This window comes from Lithobates pipiens, unplaced genomic scaffold, assembly GCF_037356315.1.
Source record: "Lithobates pipiens isolate NorthernLeopardFrog02 unplaced genomic scaffold, aLitPip1_a1.2 Scaffold_16, whole genome shotgun sequence".
In the NCBI taxonomy this organism is placed as follows: domain Eukaryota; kingdom Metazoa; phylum Chordata; class Amphibia; order Anura; family Ranidae; genus Lithobates; species Lithobates pipiens.
The window spans coordinates 409,053,694-409,072,248 of record NW_027507748.1 but is presented as its reverse complement, the minus strand read 5'-3'; the positions used below and the strand labels follow the sequence as shown (position 1 = coordinate 409,072,248).

Below are 18,555 nucleotides of genomic sequence, written 5' to 3'. Positions count from 1 at the left end.
AGAAGGCTTTAGTATTTTGTTTTGTAGGTTTCCTTCGCCAGGGACAATTTCTTTTGTCCCTGGGGTTGACCCTGAGGTTTACCTCTTGAATTTGACGGTGGAGGTTGTCAAGATTGCCTGGAGGCCACTGGCACTGGAGAAGCAGCTTGTTTAAATGAAATACGCTTACTCCTTTTCCTAACTGGCAAAAGGGTACTTTTTCCATTAGAAATTCTTTGGATGTACTTATCCAGATCATCCCCAATCAGCCGTTCACCACAAAAAGGAAAACTAGCCAGGAACTTTTTGCAGGGTGCTTCAGCTGACCAATTTTTCAACCAAAGTATTCTATGCATATGCACCAGCCCCAGCGTAAGGTGTGAGGCCTGGAGAATAGAATCTCTTATAACGTCTATTGCAAAACATAACACCCCTGGTAGCTCGGCCAAATCGTGGGCCTGCTGATCAGGAATAATCTTGAGCACCTGTTTAAACTGGTCTCTCAAGGATTGACATACACCAATTGCTGCCAGCACAGGCTGAGTTACTGAACCTGCCAGAGAAAAAGTATTTTTTAACAAGAATTCCAAATTTTTGTCCATTGGATCCCTAAGCATTTGAGCATTGTCTACCGGACAAGTCAAACTTTTATTCACAGAGGATATAGCAGCATCAATTGCTGCCATCTCCCATTTTTTTATTACACCTTTTCTCCATAGGATAAAGTGTTGAAAACTTTTTAGGAGGATAAAAATGCTTATCTGGGTGATCCCACTCAGAATACATAAGCTTTTCCAGCAATGAATGGATAGGAAAGGCATGCACAGCTTGGGGAAGCTTTAGCGAACCCAAACAAGATGTAGGCTTGTCAACCTACTCAGTTAAGGATAGCATAAAAGTGGAGCGGACAAATTCAGTAAGAGATTGTACCTTCAATCTTTTAGATTGTGAACCTGATCCTTCGGTAGTTGACCCCTTAGAAGAGGAGTCATCAGCCTCTTCTCGGTCCCCTGTTCCTCAGTTTGAGGGTCCTGGGTAGCAGAAGGGGACCTATCACGCTTAGTCCCACTCGGGGATGTGATTAAAGCCACTAAAATTCGCTCCAATCCTAATATGGTTGAGGAAAAAACTTCTTCAGTAACGCAGACAGGGGCTGCAGTGTTGGAAACAGTTGCAACACCTGATGTCCCTGATGGCTCGCTCTGACTAGCCACCTAAGATCTCTCAGGGGAGGATGCCATCTTAGAAATGAGTTTAGGCTTTTTAGAGCTTGAAGGAGTCCCTCTTGAGACCTTTTTTGTGTTTCTACCCCCCATTTGACCATAGCCCGATGCACAAATGCATGAGGTATTACCAGAAGAAATTGCATCCATTGCTTGAGTAAATAGTCCAGCAATTGCTGCTGCTATTTAACGCTCAGCCTGGTGTTTTTAGTAAAGGTGTCAAGGGAAGGCCTGTGCCACCAACCTCTTATATGCCGCTTTTTACTCGTGTCCCTCCGATAGCTGCAGCCAGCATAAAATTGAGTTTTTAAAACATACTCCTGCGCTGGACATTGCCTCACACCAACACCATGCCAAGCCCTGCCCCCTCCATCACATCGCACCCCCCTCTCTTTTCAAAAGAGCATCTTTCCCGCGTGGGCCTCTGATCTGACAGGATCGGCATGTATGTGGCGAGGAGGAGACCCTGTAATCAAACCACAGGGGTGGTAACGAATGGAGCGGCATCGCTGATTGTTTTGACAAGGAGAGGGAGAGAGCTTTGTCCAGGTGGGGGGAGGGGGTTTGTAAGAAAATCCCCCCAATCTTACTGGAGGCCTGGGCTGCTCGCCGGAGGGAGAACTGCAGAACTGCTGAGACAGCGTGATCTTTGAGGAAGGATGACAAGGTATGTGCTCTATACAGCCCCCAGTGGTGAATTTTAGGCACTGCAACATTTACTTTTTAAAGGAGACAATTTATAAGAAACGTTAACAATTCCTTAGAAATCTCCACTTAACTTTCCCGCTGCAGGGTTTTCTGTGTTAAATCCAACAGACCCAATCTTCACCCCTCACTGTGGGCTCCATTTAAAAAAACCTTCAGGAACTGGGGCCCTTTTTATCGGGGATTTGTACTCCTGGACCCGTAATAGCACCCCGCCAGAAAAAACTTATGGCTGAAAAAACCATAAGCACTGGATCCAGGGGTCCAGCTCTCTAAAAAGAGAAGCGTTACGGGCTAAACCTTGTTTCTTCCACCACGAGGCCTGGGTACCATTCCATTTGGCCTAAAAAGACCCTTTGAATGGATCCGACTGCATAGCTAGCCCCAGCAAGGATTGCTCCAGTGGAGCTCAGCACAGCACACCTTTGACCAACACCTTAGACACTGGAGAAAAAACTGAGGTACTCCCAGTAGTGGTGTGTCCCGTGATGTACGATTAAGAAAGCTTGTTTACATGAGACTGAAACTGGAAATTAATAAATGTTCTTCACTTCCCGTTTCTGATGTCACACAGTGGCAGAACAAAATCAGCTCCTCTCACTGTGTCCCAGGAACCAGATGCTGCTGGTTGCTCCTCAAAACACATGTGAGAGTCCCGTAAAGGTGGCAGCGGGAAAGGGGTGGGACTGTTTCTCAGCCACTAGGATTACTTTTACATTGAAGGGAATCGCTGTCCCTATAAAATGGTATCTCAATCATTGCTGCAGCAATGACTGAATAACCCTTACATTACTTACAATAATAATTACCTTTTTCTTTAGGCACCTTTCACACATGCTGTCCATTTTTCATCTATCCGTTGATGGATGAAAAACAGACATCAATGCATCTCTATGGAAAAACTGATGTAAATGGATATTCATCCATTTACATCAGTTTACATCCGCATCCATCATCATCCATTTTTTTAACAGAAGAAAAATAGAGCTTTGATCAGCCAAAGCTCTATTTTTCTTCCGTTAAAAAAACTGATTGGACGAAAAAATAATGTAAGCTGTCAAAATGGTTTGTTTTTCATCAGTTTTTGCATTGGTAGTGGATGCAAAATGATGAGCTGATGAGTACTGATGAAAAACGTATGAATACTTCACCTGTTTTGACATGACTGAACTGATGAAATGAACGGTCCGCACGTGTAAAGGGGTCTTTCCTAAGTCTGCTTTAACACGGAGCAGACTCCGTTCTGATCAACAGGGGATCCACTCACAGATTTTCTGCTGATCAAAGCAGATGACAGGTCAGTGTCTGCTCAGTTTCTGAAAAGCAGACATGAACAAAACCCACTCTGTCCAATGGGTGGCCAGGTGTAAACAGACCCACATTGTCTGGTTACTCCCGACTACCCTCCAATCCAATCCACCTAAATAAAAGGGGACAAATCCCCTTCTGTTTTTTTTTTGTTTTTTTGAGCGGACCAGACCCAGGGGTAGGCAGGTGTACACAAACAAGTCTGTGCACACCTACTTGTCCATATGGGTCAATGATTAGGTGAAAATCTGACAGGCTGACCTGATCGGATCTCCTGTCTGAAAGGGGCCTAAAAGAATAAATATTTTAAAATGGAACTACTATGGCCTTCTGTTTAAAAGTATGCATTTGCACTTACAGTTTTCTGGGAAGCCCCACTATATCTGTTGACCCTGCTAGTGAAAGTCCATATAATACAACTTCCTTTGATGGTGTGGGAATGATGCTGCTCCTGAATTCAGTTGCCACTTATGCAGACTGTGCCTACTGGCACTAAAGTGGGATGAGAAAAATGTTACTGGGGGCATGACTGTCAGCATTGTCACTACTGATTCACTAGTAGCTTGTCAATCAACACATGATGTTAGCAGCACTGCCTCTTGTTAAAACCCTTCTGCTGCGAGTTGCAGTTTCTGGGAAAGGAGAGTGTGAGGTACAAACAAAGGAGGGTTTAGCTCAGTTAGGGTAAAGTTTTTTTGTTTACTTTTGAAGGCTTGTGTATCAAATAGTAACTGGACCTGGGGCTTGTTTGGACTGTCATATAGATGCCTTTAGTTGTACTTTAGAGAGTGAAACCTGAATCCCCTTAAAGTACTTTCATTTAGTTAACACACAACTATGGTTTGCAACATTTTGGCAAATCAGACGTACACTATTCAGTAGAAGAAACAATTTGTCATTTAAAATGTAGGTCTGAAAACAGTAACACTTTGTATTACAAAGAATACCACGTAAGCAACCATAATGCATATCTATTTGTAATAGTATTGTTTTATAATTTGTATAATACTTTGCCAGTAATTGTACAGCTGTAGGCTGCTGTTATCATGAAAGAAATGATGGGACTCTGCAACTAACCTTGTCCCTATAAATGATGATACTCAGATGTATCTCTTCATTTGTGAAACAATATCTCCAACTGGTACAACACAGCAGTATCCAAGCAGCTGCTGCATTAATCCCTGTGATCCTAATTTATGAGACCGTGAAGGAACACAGACAAATATACACGTCTGCTGTAATGCTAAACTGTACTTTTTCCCCTTTAAGTTGAATAAGAGAGAAATGAAAATCTTTTTAAAATTTATATGATTGTAAATCAACCATCATTGAGCAGTGAGTCTTCTCAAGATGAATGTGAATCTTTATAGGTTTAAGACCCCTTTCACACCAGGGCGTTTTGCAGGCGCTATAGCGTTAGAAATAGCGCCTGCAAAACGCCCTAAAGAAGCTGCACCATTGTGTGTAGTGTGAAAGCCCTGAGGGCTTTCACACTACAGAGGTGCGCTGGCAGGACGTCAGAAAAAAGTCCTGCCAGCAGCTTCTTTGGAGCGGTGAAGGAGCGGTGTGTTTACCGCTCCTCCACCGCTGCTGCCCATTGAAATCAATGGGGCAGCGCTGTAATGCCGCCGGCAAAACGCCGCTATTGCGGCGTATTGCCGGGGGTTTTAACCCTTTCGCGGCCGCTAGCGGGGGGTAAAAGCGCCCCGCTAGCGGCCGAAATGCGCCGCAAATCCGGCGGTAAAACGCCGCTAAAAATAGCGGCGTTTTACCGCCGACGCAAGGTGCGGTGTGGTGTGAAAGGGGTCTAAGAGAACCAAAAGCAAAGCAAAACATTTAGGTCCCTTTCACACTGGGGCGTCGGCGGTAAAGCACCGCTATATTTAGTGGCACTTTACCATTGTTTTTACTGGGGTTTTCGGCCGCTAGATTTTATTCCCTGATAGAGGCCGAAAAAGGGTTAAAACTACCTGCAAAGCGACGTTGCAGCGGTTCGGCAGCAGTGCTCATTCAGTTTAATAAGCGGGAGCGGTGTATACACGGCTCCAAAGATGCTGCTTGCCGGACTTTTTTTATCATCCTGCCAGCGCACCACTCCAGTGTGAAAGCCTGTGGAGAGATAGGAAAGGCTCTTTACAGGCTCTTTAAATTTTTAATGCTGTAGCACCTCAGTGTGAAAGGGGTCCAAGTAATACATACAGTATGTAGGTGAAAATATATATTTTTTTCTATCTCTCTGTGTCTGCCTTTGCTTCAGATCTGCTCTTTGACAAAGAACAAATTCAGAAAATGTAGGACATGTTGCAGGATATGTAGTCTGTTTGTGGCATTGTGTTTTGTGGACATAGAGATCAATAGTGGCCATAAATCACACAAAGAAAACAGTTCTATGTAAAATAAAGCTGTGCCCAGATCACACACACTAAAGTATTTACCAAAAAGCAGTAAAATCATTTTAAAACAAGCCCTTAAATATCTCCCCATTTGCATTGTTTAGAATATATTTTCAAAGTTCACAACACAAGCAGTGAATTTTGTTTCTGTCTGATGTTCCATTCACACTAGCCACATGTTAAAATTTTACATTTTAGCAAGCAGGTAGCAGCCACTGTGTGGAAGCGCTAATGATGGGCATTGTCTTGTGTTTTACAATTCTATATATACCTCACTGACAGTAATGTACTGCTCCCCAGCAGATGGAACCCAATAATATATAGTTTATTACCTTTATATTGGCTTTCCCCCTTTAGTCCATCATGAATGCTGCTGCCACTCACCCAACTTACCAACCGATCAGTATCTGCTTCTCCTCTCTGCCAATCCCTCCACTGGCTTCTGCCCACCCAACAAATTATATTCAAAATACCAACAACACTTTACAACGCCATCCACAACTCGGCTCTCGGCTACATCACTAACCTAGTCTCAAAATACTAATCAAATCATTCTCTTCATTCCTCCCAAGACCTCCGACTCTCTATCTCCCTTCTCACCTCCTCCCATGCCCACCTCTACGACTTCTTCCAAGCCTCCCCCATCCGTCCAACTTTCTCTCACTCTCTTGTACACTTTTAAGTGATCCCTGAAAACCATTTAGTCTATCCCGGTTTCACATAACTTTACTTTTATTTTCTCCATCAGCTCATCCCCCACAGTTTTTACATTGTGTATCACTTGACTTTCCTGCTTAAGCTAGGTACACACTATACTGTCTTCCTTCATGTTGTAAAGTTTTGCCCAATCTGTTGGTGCTATATAAATCATGTACAATAATAATAATATTATTTAGCTAATGTGCAAGTGGTGCTCTTCACTCAGTTCCACACCAGTAAGTACCAGTGTCCCACATACAGATCAAAGACTCATACCATTCCCAGGGGTAATCTTAATTACACAGAGCCCAGTCCTCCAGCATTCTCAGCAGCATATACAGCTCCAGCAGCTGCTGTCTGTTATGGGTAAATTTTTGGGTGGGTGTACTCATTCCAGGCAGGGGAAAGTCATGTGGAGATATCCTCAGTGTTGTCATTACATGTCCACATTCCAAGATACTTAACCTTGGTTATTTAAATTCTGGGTTGTGTGTTTCATTTAGAGAAGATTATTTTTTCAAGGACCTTCAAAAACAGAGCTCAGAGGTGTTTAGACTCTTCCAGTGATATCAGACACTCATTCACACTTTTTAACTTTACTAGCTGACTGACAACACAGTAACTGCCTGCGTCATACTAACAAAGTATTTTGTAAAAAAATCTCTTTACAGTGTCATGTGGTCAAATCACATTTCCAACTAAACTATGTCTATATTTTGTTGCACTCACTTTGTGCATTAAGAGCCAGGTAACAATTTCACTTAATAGCCCACATTCTCTATGCTGTTGGTGCATATCTTTCCCACACTCTCCACTGCCCTCATGAGCGCACTGAAGCCCTGAGAGAGCCTTGTGAGTGCTTTATTATTTGGAGTCAAAGTTTAAACAGGCCTAAATATATTCCCCGTGACACCACACAGCATTTAAGCCATGTGATTGTCAACTTAGGCACCCAACAACTGACTTGCAGTTGAAGGTGAATGCTGTAAGAAAATGACCTTTATTTTTGTTTCACTACTTAGCAGGTTACTAACCTGTACCAAACATGTGCATAGCAGGTGTCATAAAAAGTGATACATGCATGCGTCCATCACATGGTAAGGTAAGGAGGGAAAAAATAAAGATGGTAGCCCTGGAAAACACATCTTCAACAACAAGACAGCAGTGGCGACTGCCATATTTGTATCCTGATAGTTTTATTTTAAAGCTGAACTTCAGGCAAGCCGACAGTTAAATAAACAAATACATGATGTATATGAGAGCTGTCTTTACCTGCCAAATTATTTATATTTCTTTCCATTCAGTCTTGAGATTTGCACAGTCCTACCACATAGGGCACCCCTCTCTAGCAGGCTAAGAAAACCTGATCTTTTTCTGCTGCAGTTTCACTTTCAGGTCTTTTCCCCTTTTTTCTGTGATTGAAATAAGAATCAGCACATTGATGATCTTATCTTTCTCTCACTAATCTCTCCTATTTGTTCCTTCCACTGCGGCACAGCCGATTGGCTCCTTGCGCAGGTTTTTACCACTCTCTCTACAAGTGGGTGATACCAAGTCAGTTGCAGGCACTTACAGTACTTGTATTAAACCATACATTTAATTATGTATTAGTGAATACATAATATCAGATATATAGACACTGGCGAATTTGTCTTACAACCAGATATTGTGGAAATGGTAAATTATATTTTGAATTCCTTTCCTTGGCTGTCATATCAGTGGTAAGACTTTGCTAGCTCTATTGACTGGATGCAACAGGAATACAAACTTGGCATACAAATGTAATACACATATTTTAAACACAATATTAATCCCACTCAGTCTAAGCACCTGATGCCTAGCACCATTTGTAAGGCTTTGTTTTTCAGATAGGCACCACTGGCAGCTTCCTTCTCGGAGGTAATTTCATAGCCCTGCTGCGATTGACACAGGGTTGTTCAGACATAACAATTAAGTGCTTACTGTCCTAGTAGGTACATAATCTTTAGTTCCACACTGGCACTCGAAGAGCTATGTCACTCCTGAGTGCCCATTGATTTCACAGAATTACTACGGGGTTATCCACAAAAGATTCATTTTAAAGAAAAAAGGAAGCAGTGACAAGAAGCTATTTATATAACGTAATCACTAAAACTGTATGCCTGGGCACAAAACAATTGCGCTTATAAAACTGCAAAATAACCAGACATTAAAAAAAAAAATCACACTAGTTTTGATTTTTATGTTATTTTACCCATCTTCAAATAAATGGAGTAACAATTTATTATTTCATCTGCAAAAACCATCAGCATGCTCAGTCTGGTATTGTATATACATTTAGATCTAAACATGCTCATAGGGTCTCATCATTTTCCCAAAGACCAGTGTTAATCTCAAATTAAGCCTTGATTTTATTAATCCCTAGTAAGCATTAAAACGTTGATTTCCTTTTTAGTGCATATTTCCCAGCCTCTTGTCATTTCTCTATGACAAATAAAGGTGACATAAAAAAAAATTGGATTTTTGACTTACCAGTAAATTCCATTTCCTAGAGGGCAGTACAGGACATAGGATAGTCTTAAACCATAGGTTATATGCAGCTACCTGCAGGTAATGAGACACTGGCAAAAAAGAAAGCTGCAGGGACATCTCTCAATATAACCCCTTGCAGTCATAGTTTTGTTGACCATACAGGCAGGAGTAAGGGGACATAGAGCCCATTCTGGATTTACTCTCCATGGTGGGTCATCAGGGACAGGGCCCTACAAATGGCAGACCATAGTTCTGGAGATGTAGCACCCTTATGCCCTGTACAAATGATCAGATTTTCCGACAATGTTTCGGACAATGATTTTCCAAATGTTGGATGTGAGCTTGTTGGCTGAAAGTCCGACCGTGTGTATGCACCATTGAACATTTGTTGTCAGACTTTCCACCAACAAATGTTGGCTAGGAGGTCCTCAAATTTTCCGCCACCAAAACTTTGTTGTCAGAATTTCCGATGGTGTGTACACAAGTGCGACACACAAAAGTTCACACATGCTTTGCCTCAAGCAGAAGGAGCCGCACTGGCTATTGAACTTCCTTTTTCTTGGCTCGTCGTACGTCTTGTACGTCACCATGTTCCGACGCTCCAAATTGTTGGCCAACATTTGTGTGACTGTGTGTATGCAAAACAAGCTGGAGCCAACAACCTTCGAACAAAAAACCACAGTTTTGTTGTCGGAAAGTCAGATTGTGTGTACGGGGCATTAGGCTGGTATAACACAATAAAACAGGCACCAAGGTGAGTGCCCAAACAGGATCCAGTATGCACAGCAGCATTACAGGCCAGCCCCACATCTTCCATCTAGCAGGGTCCAAGTACAGTCCCTCAAGGCACAGCTAAATAGTCAATGGACCCGGAGTCAAAGTGGCTATGGTACAGCCAGGACTTTTGATAAAAAATACTTTAAAAAGAAAAACTTCACGAACAAGGCAAGTTTCTTTCAGTAGACAGAAGAGGTCTATCCCAAAATACACTAGTAAAAACAGTGGCTACTGTAGCGTTCTACCTGTTTAAACTTTTTACAAGAAACAAGACAATTCTCTTAATCCTACTGAAGGTTTCATGGCTGCATCTTATTGTGGCAGATAGGCTAAGCTGTTTATTTTAAATATTGTGTTCCATAAAGCTTATTAAAATCTATTTCACCAGGTTAGAAAATTAGTGGCGTCAAGTCAATGTGCTCCATGCATGAAGAGACCTCATTTAACACCTAACTGGTTTTAAGCGGATACTGCTCTCCGCAGTCAACAAGAAAGAAATAAAAGTATGGCACAAAGGCTGGAGTTTAACTAAGGAAAACCTTTCTTTGCAAGAGAGGATACTGATGTTGTTCACGCAGGCAAGCTGCCCATTTGCAGTCAGATGTTATTACAATCAATATATCTTCTGCTACAGCGATTAGTGGCTGACAACTGCTAATTACAAAATTGGCACTTTCCATTTATGGTTGATGCAGCCAGTCTTTCTGATTCACATTCTATGCTAGTGTTTATAGAATGCACCATGGCATATTTACAATAGCATAAAAAGCTGCAAACAACATTTACCACCCAGTGGTATTGCTTTGTCAAAGCACGCTGGGCATGTCTCTGTAGTCTCCTGTTGGATGCTTCTGGTCTCAACCTGTTAACTGCCTTTAAAATGGCCCAAGACACTAAGGAATTCCCTTTACCCCATACATCAAAAAAATATGCTACCTTCTTTTGACATTAAAATCTTAGTAATAGGCAGATGGAAATTAAATCGTCGTTCAAAGAAAATGTAGCCAAAATATAATATCAAAAGTACATCTAATTATTTAAAATAGCAAATAGTTCTCTGTATGTTGTACAGCACACTTCAGTCAATGTACTTTAACACAATGGTTAAGACTAAACTCCAAGACGGTTAGAAATAAAAAAGAGAATATCTATACACAGTGTGTATACTGTATATGTACTATGAGTAGCTAAAGGTGTCTCTGTATTAAACATGTACAGAAAGACTCAGAGTGGGAGAGGGAGGGGCAGGACTGTAAGCGCTACAATTCAGCAAAGTACTACTAATTTAATACTAAGAGCGGAGGAGAGGCAATAGATTGAGCAGATTTTTGACCAACTCCTTAATTTTTCCAATCAGTAGGCGACTCCATAACCAAGCTTCATTGATTAAATGGAATGAAGAGAAAAGTGGAGTCACCAAATTGGCTGGGTGTTAAATTCAAAAGAATGGTTGAAACTTTAAATTCTTAGTTACAAAGCAAATTGGGGACTGTATGTGCCTCAATCTTCTCTGTAGCCTGCTATACTGGCCATTTACTGAAGTCCTAAGCTCCTTGAAGGAAGAAAGTCCAGGAACCACTGAGGGTGGGCTTTCTCACTATAGAAAAAGCGATTGGGTGGCTGTAGAGCTGTCCAGATCACTTTTCTCTAGCTGCAAAACAATGATACCAAGCTCATGGCTGCATGCATGTGCAGCCATACACGTGTCATAACCACTTGAATCCAGGACGTTTTAATACGAGTATACCACCATTTTTTGGAGAAAGTTGGGCATGTAGGCAGCATTATCCTAAAACACTGCACATAGTGGTTGATACAACAGTGCATTGCATTGATACTTATCTCAGAGTAGGATGATGACACACAGATACATAGAAACAAAACCTGGAAGAATTCACCGTCAACAAAACTGTATCCCAATGTCAGTGAGACACTTGCAGGATAATTCCATGAAAACAAACCGTAAAGTAAAAGAAAGTTTATTATAAAAATAAGCATTTTGGCCGACGCATCTTACTTTCCACAGACACACTGAAGCTGAAACTGAAATCAAGATATTTTTTATTAAACTTTACTGCTTGCTTTCATGAAAATATCCTGCATGTGGCATCCAGCCATTATATATCCAGTATCCAGCCATAATATATATATATATATATATATATATATATATATATATATATATATATATATATATATATATATATATATATATACACACACAAAAATGACCTATACACTGTGGGGGTTATTTACTAAAGGAAAATCCACTTTGCACTGCAAGTGCACTTGGAAGTAAAGTCGCTGTAGATTCGAGGGGGACATGCAAGGAAAAATAAAAAAAAACAGCATTTTAGCTTTCACATGATTGGATGATAAAATCAGCGGAGCTTCCACTCATTTCAGATCCACCCCTCAGATTTAGAGCGTGGATTTGCCTTTCGTAAATAACCCCCTGTGTCTGTGTGGGTTTCCTCTGGGTACTCCAGCTTTCTTCCACACTCCAAAGACATGCTGGTAGGTTAATTGGCTTCTGTCTAAATTGGCCCTGGTATGTGTATGTATGAAAGTGAGTCAGGGACTTTAGATTGTAAGCTCCCTGAGGGAATGGATTGATGTGCATGGACAACATATGTGTAAAGTAAATTAACAGCGTTATATAAGTACCTGTTAATAATAATAAACATAAACACGTTCTGTACTACTACAACACTAATATTCACACACTAATATAACACTAATATTCACTTTTAGTAACTCTATGCTAAAACACTATATATTGTTGAATTTCAAGGATTGTTACCTTTTAAGATTATAGAGGTTAACGAATATACACTTGTACAGTACACACATATGCCCACACACACACACACACACACACACACACACTCCTGATTTATACGTTATGTTTTATATATATAATACCCAACATTTTAAATCTTCAGATATATAATGGGATGTATTATAGTAAATCGCAATTTACTGGTTTCAGCAGTGTCACCTCTGTTCTGGTAATCTAAACTCTATCTACCTAGGTTCTACTAATTGCAAGATATTTTATTTAATGAGACTGAAGGGGGTTACACAATATTATCTTCACAGAACTTTGCAATCTATCAGTAGCGAGCAGACCTGTAGGTGTGTTTGGGCTAACGAGCAATAAATTGAGTGCAATTAACCTTTGAATTGATGTTCTAAGGATAACAGCAGGCAATTTTACCATTTAAAGGTGATAGAAAGAAATGCACTCTGGTTGGTGCCCCAGTTAAGTGTTCAGCATTGTGACATCCTGAATGGTTAACACTGTCATTGTTTGATGTTATCCTTAGACCCTAGAACAACATAGTGCAAGAGTTAGCAGATAAAAAAATTGTGTTAAAAGAATAAAAGACATAAATGACAATACATGTACACTGCTTTTTTGTAGATAATTTAGAAATGGTGTTTTATCTGCTGCAGATATGGTTGATTTACATTCCAGAGGAATTGTAGAGGTAGGCACTGCACAATCTTTGCAATGCTTTTTGTTTAGCAAGCCATTTTTCACACAGAATATCACCTTGCAAAGTGTAAAATTACAGATTATTGTCTGCCGTATTCACCATACCAAAAAAGTTAACAGAAAAACACTACTCCTATAAATAAAAGGGTATAGCACATAGCAGAGAATAAACCTGAAATTATTTATATGAAACTAAACATTTTGTATAATGCTCAAAGTCTAAAACAGGTAAATATCACAACACCCAAAGATAAATTATATTTTAGATAAAGTCTATCTTGCCAAGTAAGAATATACATATATTACTAGGCAAAACCTATATGACCTATCAGGAAAAACAGATACATGTATTTTTAGTTTTTTTTTTTTTTTGCCAATTTACATTTTTGACTAAGCGTATGGCATATTTGGTCTAAAAAACATACACGCTGCCCAACTGTCTTTGGAAAAAGCTAGCTGCTTGATTAACCCCCCTGACGGTATTCCCGAGTCTGACTCGGGGTGGATTTTTCATACCAAAAGCGGTATCCCCGAGCCAGACTCGGGACTGCATCGCTGGATCCAGGAGGATGTTTACTTACCTTCTCCCTCGGATCCAGCGTTGTATCCCCGCTGTACGAGCGAGCCGTGTCTCGCTCGATGCATTACATCGCCGATCTCCGTGCCCTGCGAGCGTTGCGACGCACGGGCACGGAAATCGGCGCCAAATTCAGAAAGTGAAACAAACAGTAAACATACAGTATAATGTAATCTTACAGATTACATTGCTGTATGTAAATATTTCACATCCCCGTTGTCCCTAGTGGTCTGCCCAGTGTCCTGCATGCAGTTTTATATAATAAAAACTGTTCTTTATGCCTGGAAACTGGAGATTGCCCATAGCAACCAAAACTGTCACTGTACATCAAAAATGATTTTAGACCAGCTAGAAAACAGCGATAATAAATTAGAATCACTCGCAGAATTGAGCGATAGCGATTTGTGGGGAGATCCATCATCAAATACTGAAAAGTAATGACAGCGACAATTCTGCAACTGAGCAAATTTCAGTGTTTTTGATTTGATTACATTATTGAATAATTTTTATAATTGTTATATTATTATTTGGTACAATTATTTATAATTATTTATTATATTATAATTTATGATTTAATTTTTCAAACTTTATCATACCCGGGACGTCTGCTAGACTCTGGTTTGGACAGATTTAAGTGAGTTATTCCTAAGAATTGCAGGACTACAATATAAAACGCCAAATTTTCATGCAAAATAATGGTACCGCTTTTAGCACCTAAAATCCGAAATAATCGTACCGCCAGGGAGGTTAACATGTTGATCTAATGGCTTCCTTTCTGAGTCAATTACTCAAAATGTACTGAAGTCAGAGGGTCAGCTTGACAGCCAGGCCAACAACACTTTCAGAAGGTAGTGAGCAATGGTTGTGTATTTTCCTTCAGCACAGGTTTCCCTGCAAAAGATATAACCTTATAAATAACAGCACAGTTACAGCATCTCACTGCTGTTCAAGTTACATCGATGCCTTTAGTTGCCAAATAAAAGATCAAGGTCACGTCAATGATCATGAGCTTGTACACATATTAACTCTCATAGTTTCTGCAACAAGCGTGAATATGATCTGGGCAGCCAATCACATTTATGAACAAGAGAGAGTGGCTTCCTTACCTACCCTGTTTCTGCAGTCACTTCAGCAATGTTAATCCAGAATCACTCAGTTCTCCGTTTCATGGCCCCAACTGTATCAAAAATCATTATCCAGCTCCTCACTTCTAAGGTCTCACTCTAGTGCCAGATAGGACATTCAATTGACTGCATTTCTGATGAGAAGAATTCCTCCCACTTCCGTTTTTACCAATAACACAGTGAGCAAATCTCTACACCAGAAACACAAACTCCCCCCTGGCTGCCAACGTGCGTCCCTCCCTTCCCAAAATAAAAGCAGACAGCAAAAGATAAATAAAAAAAACTGGCATAGGTTACAGCTTTTCCCCATTTAGTGCAGAACAAAAATGTTCCACAAGCTGGTACAGTGATATCACAAGTAAATGGAAGCTTTATATGAGGTAGAGGGCAAATGACATCACTGCAGAAAAGACCAGCATGTTAAATTAAGTAACGTATTGCAGTCAATCAAATATTATTGACTATATCTATCCTAACCTTTCCATTATTGCTAAAAGGTATCCTGCGGCCATAAATGGAAACACTGACACATCTAAAATTGTATTTTGATTAAAACTGAAAACATAGCCACATTTACAATGTGAATGTGTTTCTGGTTTTGTCCCCCTCCCCCCCCCTCCCCCCCCACACACACACACTACCTCCAACTGTAGCTAGAACACCACCAGAAACCTATGACCCCTCTACAGCGCTATTAGGCAGTTGTAGATTCTGTGGATCACCAGCTTTCAAATACAGCAGAGGGTGTCACCACTTCTGTTCTGGACCTTGGCCTGCTCTACTATCCATTTACATGTCCTGTTTCATTTACATCACATCCCCCTATTCTCCCTAACTGCTTTTCACCCTTGACATCCCTTCCTGGCCTCTTCATCATCTTCCTGACTCACTTACATATGAGCCTAACTGGTCGCCTCACCTCACCTCCATCACAAACATCTGTCAGCTGCCTCAAAATACCTCTTGCTGAATGGGTTTATAGGTAATCAGTCATTTTCATATGAATTTAGACTGGTCAAGTAAGGACACCAAATCACCATTGTACATGCTTGACATGGTAAATACTAGTAATCCAGTTTGAATCCATTTTTCTTTTTATACAAACAAAACCACTTCAGGATTAAGAATATTAGAGAAATGTCCCAAAAACATCAACAAGGTTTTTAGGATGCACCTCTAACATATAGTTCCTCTACCCTGATCAGAGCTCACCCCACCACTAATACCTGCAATTAACAGCTGTAAAAATGACAGATGATAATTGCTGTGTATTACACAGAAGAATTACCAGTCTTAATGTAAATACAGTGAATCAATGCATGTTTTAATACTATTTTATTCATGTAGATCAAATATGTGACCTTGCATCTGCATTATAACATTGTTTAAAGCAGAACATTGACATTGATCCAGCTTGACACGATATAAGTATTGATATTAAATATACAGAAAGCTGGTTGGGGAAACAGAAAATAACTGTAGCAGTCTGCATCACATACAGAAATAGCAGTTATCTTCCAGGTGCTATTCCAGAGGCTTCCCCACTGCACATTGAACATGGGATAACGTGCTCCACATCGCTGCCATTCTTTATTTTTTTCAATAAGTATAAGGCATGCTCTGATTGGATAAGGTGGAGATTGTGACATCATCTGGCCATCCTCTTCACCTCATCCAATCAGAGAACACGTTGACCTTGCATTCATGTAAAAAAAATACAAGGCATTCTAAATATCATTGGTGTCGAGTGAGCAACTGCCTGTGTTGAGTGTGCATGGGGTAAGCCGCTGGAGCAGTACCTGAATGGTTGCAGCTATCGTATGTAGCCTTAGGCACGGTTCATAATCTGAACGTTATTTAATTTTTAGCTCTTGACAGCATATCAGGACCCACGTGAGGCAATTTTGACAATAGAATTTTGAAACAGGAGGTGCGGTGGATTTACAATCTGAGGGCTATGGTCGCCCCACCTCACTGATATGCTGACTTATAAACCTTTTTTATGATATGTTATTTTAGATTAGGGATCTTGACTGTGCATATGGCTCCATGGATTCCTGGTCTTATTAGAACTTATTTTCTGCTGCTAGCGGGCGCTTTTAACGCCCCGCTAGTGGCTAAAGGAGGGGTCAAAAGCACCCGAGTTGCGACACTTAGGAAGTGCTGCCTATTTGTTTCAATGGGCGGGGCGTATTGGGAGTTCTGTATATATGTTTTATTAATATTTTAACTCCATCCTTTAGAGTAGGCCTCCTTCCTGTGCACCCCAGTACTTTGATGCCAGTTCTCCCAGTTTGGTTGGGAATTGGGGAAGTTACCCATGCCTGGTATTGTAAGATGGTGACTAGGGATATTGGGCAGTGCCTGATTTAATCAATAGTGTTGTAAGAACAAAAAAATGTGGAATTTGCATGATTTCTTGTGTATATGTATAGTTTTATGTTATTTGGACTGTTATTACTACTATCATACTGTATGTTTTACATTATAGATGTTCCTTTATTGTGCCCCTGAGAAAGCAGAGCTATCAGTTGTGAAACACAGCTGGCATATGAGGTCATACAATGATATAACAATCTAGTAAATGTCTACAAATTGGATACTGTACAGATTGTTTTGGGTCATGTCAATGTTATAACAATGAAGGATGGAACTATGATTTTTTTTTTAATTGTATAGATGAACCCTAATGTCTTTAGAAATATGTTTCTTCAATACATTTTCTATACTTTTATATAAAGAAAATCCTTAATTAAGCTTTGTTGTATACTTATGTTTATGGTGCCTGAAAAGTCTTATTAGGGTTTATTTTTTCCTGTTTTTTAAATATTCTAAAATAGTTTCCATAAAAAGAAACAAACTTGATGAAAATAAAAAATAACTTTCACAAAATACAATTGCCAAAAGAGATTCTAGCTTTTTACTAATGGTACTTTGATATCTTAAAGTGGACATTTTTCCAGTTTTGCTAAAAATCACAGCTTACATTCACTAAACAAACTTTTTGTGCTTTTATTTACAATTACTGTTTTTCCACTTTCTGACTTCTTAAAGCAGTAATGCGTAACAACAAGAGCCTTCCTGTGAAATCTTGCCCGTAAAAATTGTAAATCTCGCGAGACCTCAGGGAGAAAAGCAGATGACATGCACTGTCACATGTTTCAGAAGGTAAGTGGAGAGTTCCAAGCAGTAAAGGGAGATTATTCTGCTCTTATTCTCATGACCACCGTGAGAACGGGGTGAAAAAGAAAAATAAGGTATGCAATGAATAAAAAGTCTATAAATATCTATAAGCATCTATTTGTAGATTGACAATATTTAACATTTCTAAAAGGTTATCTTGTCAGAAATTTGTATAGTTCCTCTTCAAGTAATAACATAAGTAATACATTTATTACCATATAAACAGGCCCATAGTGGAAATTTCAAAAGAATTTATTAATTAATTGGTAATTAAGGGGGTTGATTAACTAAAGACAAGTAGATTGTGCACTTTGCAAGTGCAGTTGTACTTATTTTTCCCAGAGCTTAAATATATTATTGTTTTAGGCATTTTACACAATAGCATGGTGCCCAAACAGCAACTTGAAAAGGACACAGTAATGTAAGCATGTGATAAAGTGGGAGTAAACTCCCAAGCATGACTATGTTAAGGCTTACCTATAGGTGCAGTAAATATCTCCTGAATGTGTACCGTTTAGGAGATATTTACTTTTTATGCAGCTGATGATGTCACCGAGACATGCATACTAAAGGA

General features: G+C 39.9%; 1 protein-coding gene across 12 annotated transcripts in view; it reads right to left on the bottom strand.

Moving 5' to 3' along the window:
* The window catches only part of MSI2 (musashi RNA binding protein 2), an 845,284-nt gene that overhangs the window by 152,737 nt on the left and 673,992 nt on the right, over window positions 1–18,555 (bottom strand). The gene's annotated exons all lie outside the window — the stretch shown is intronic.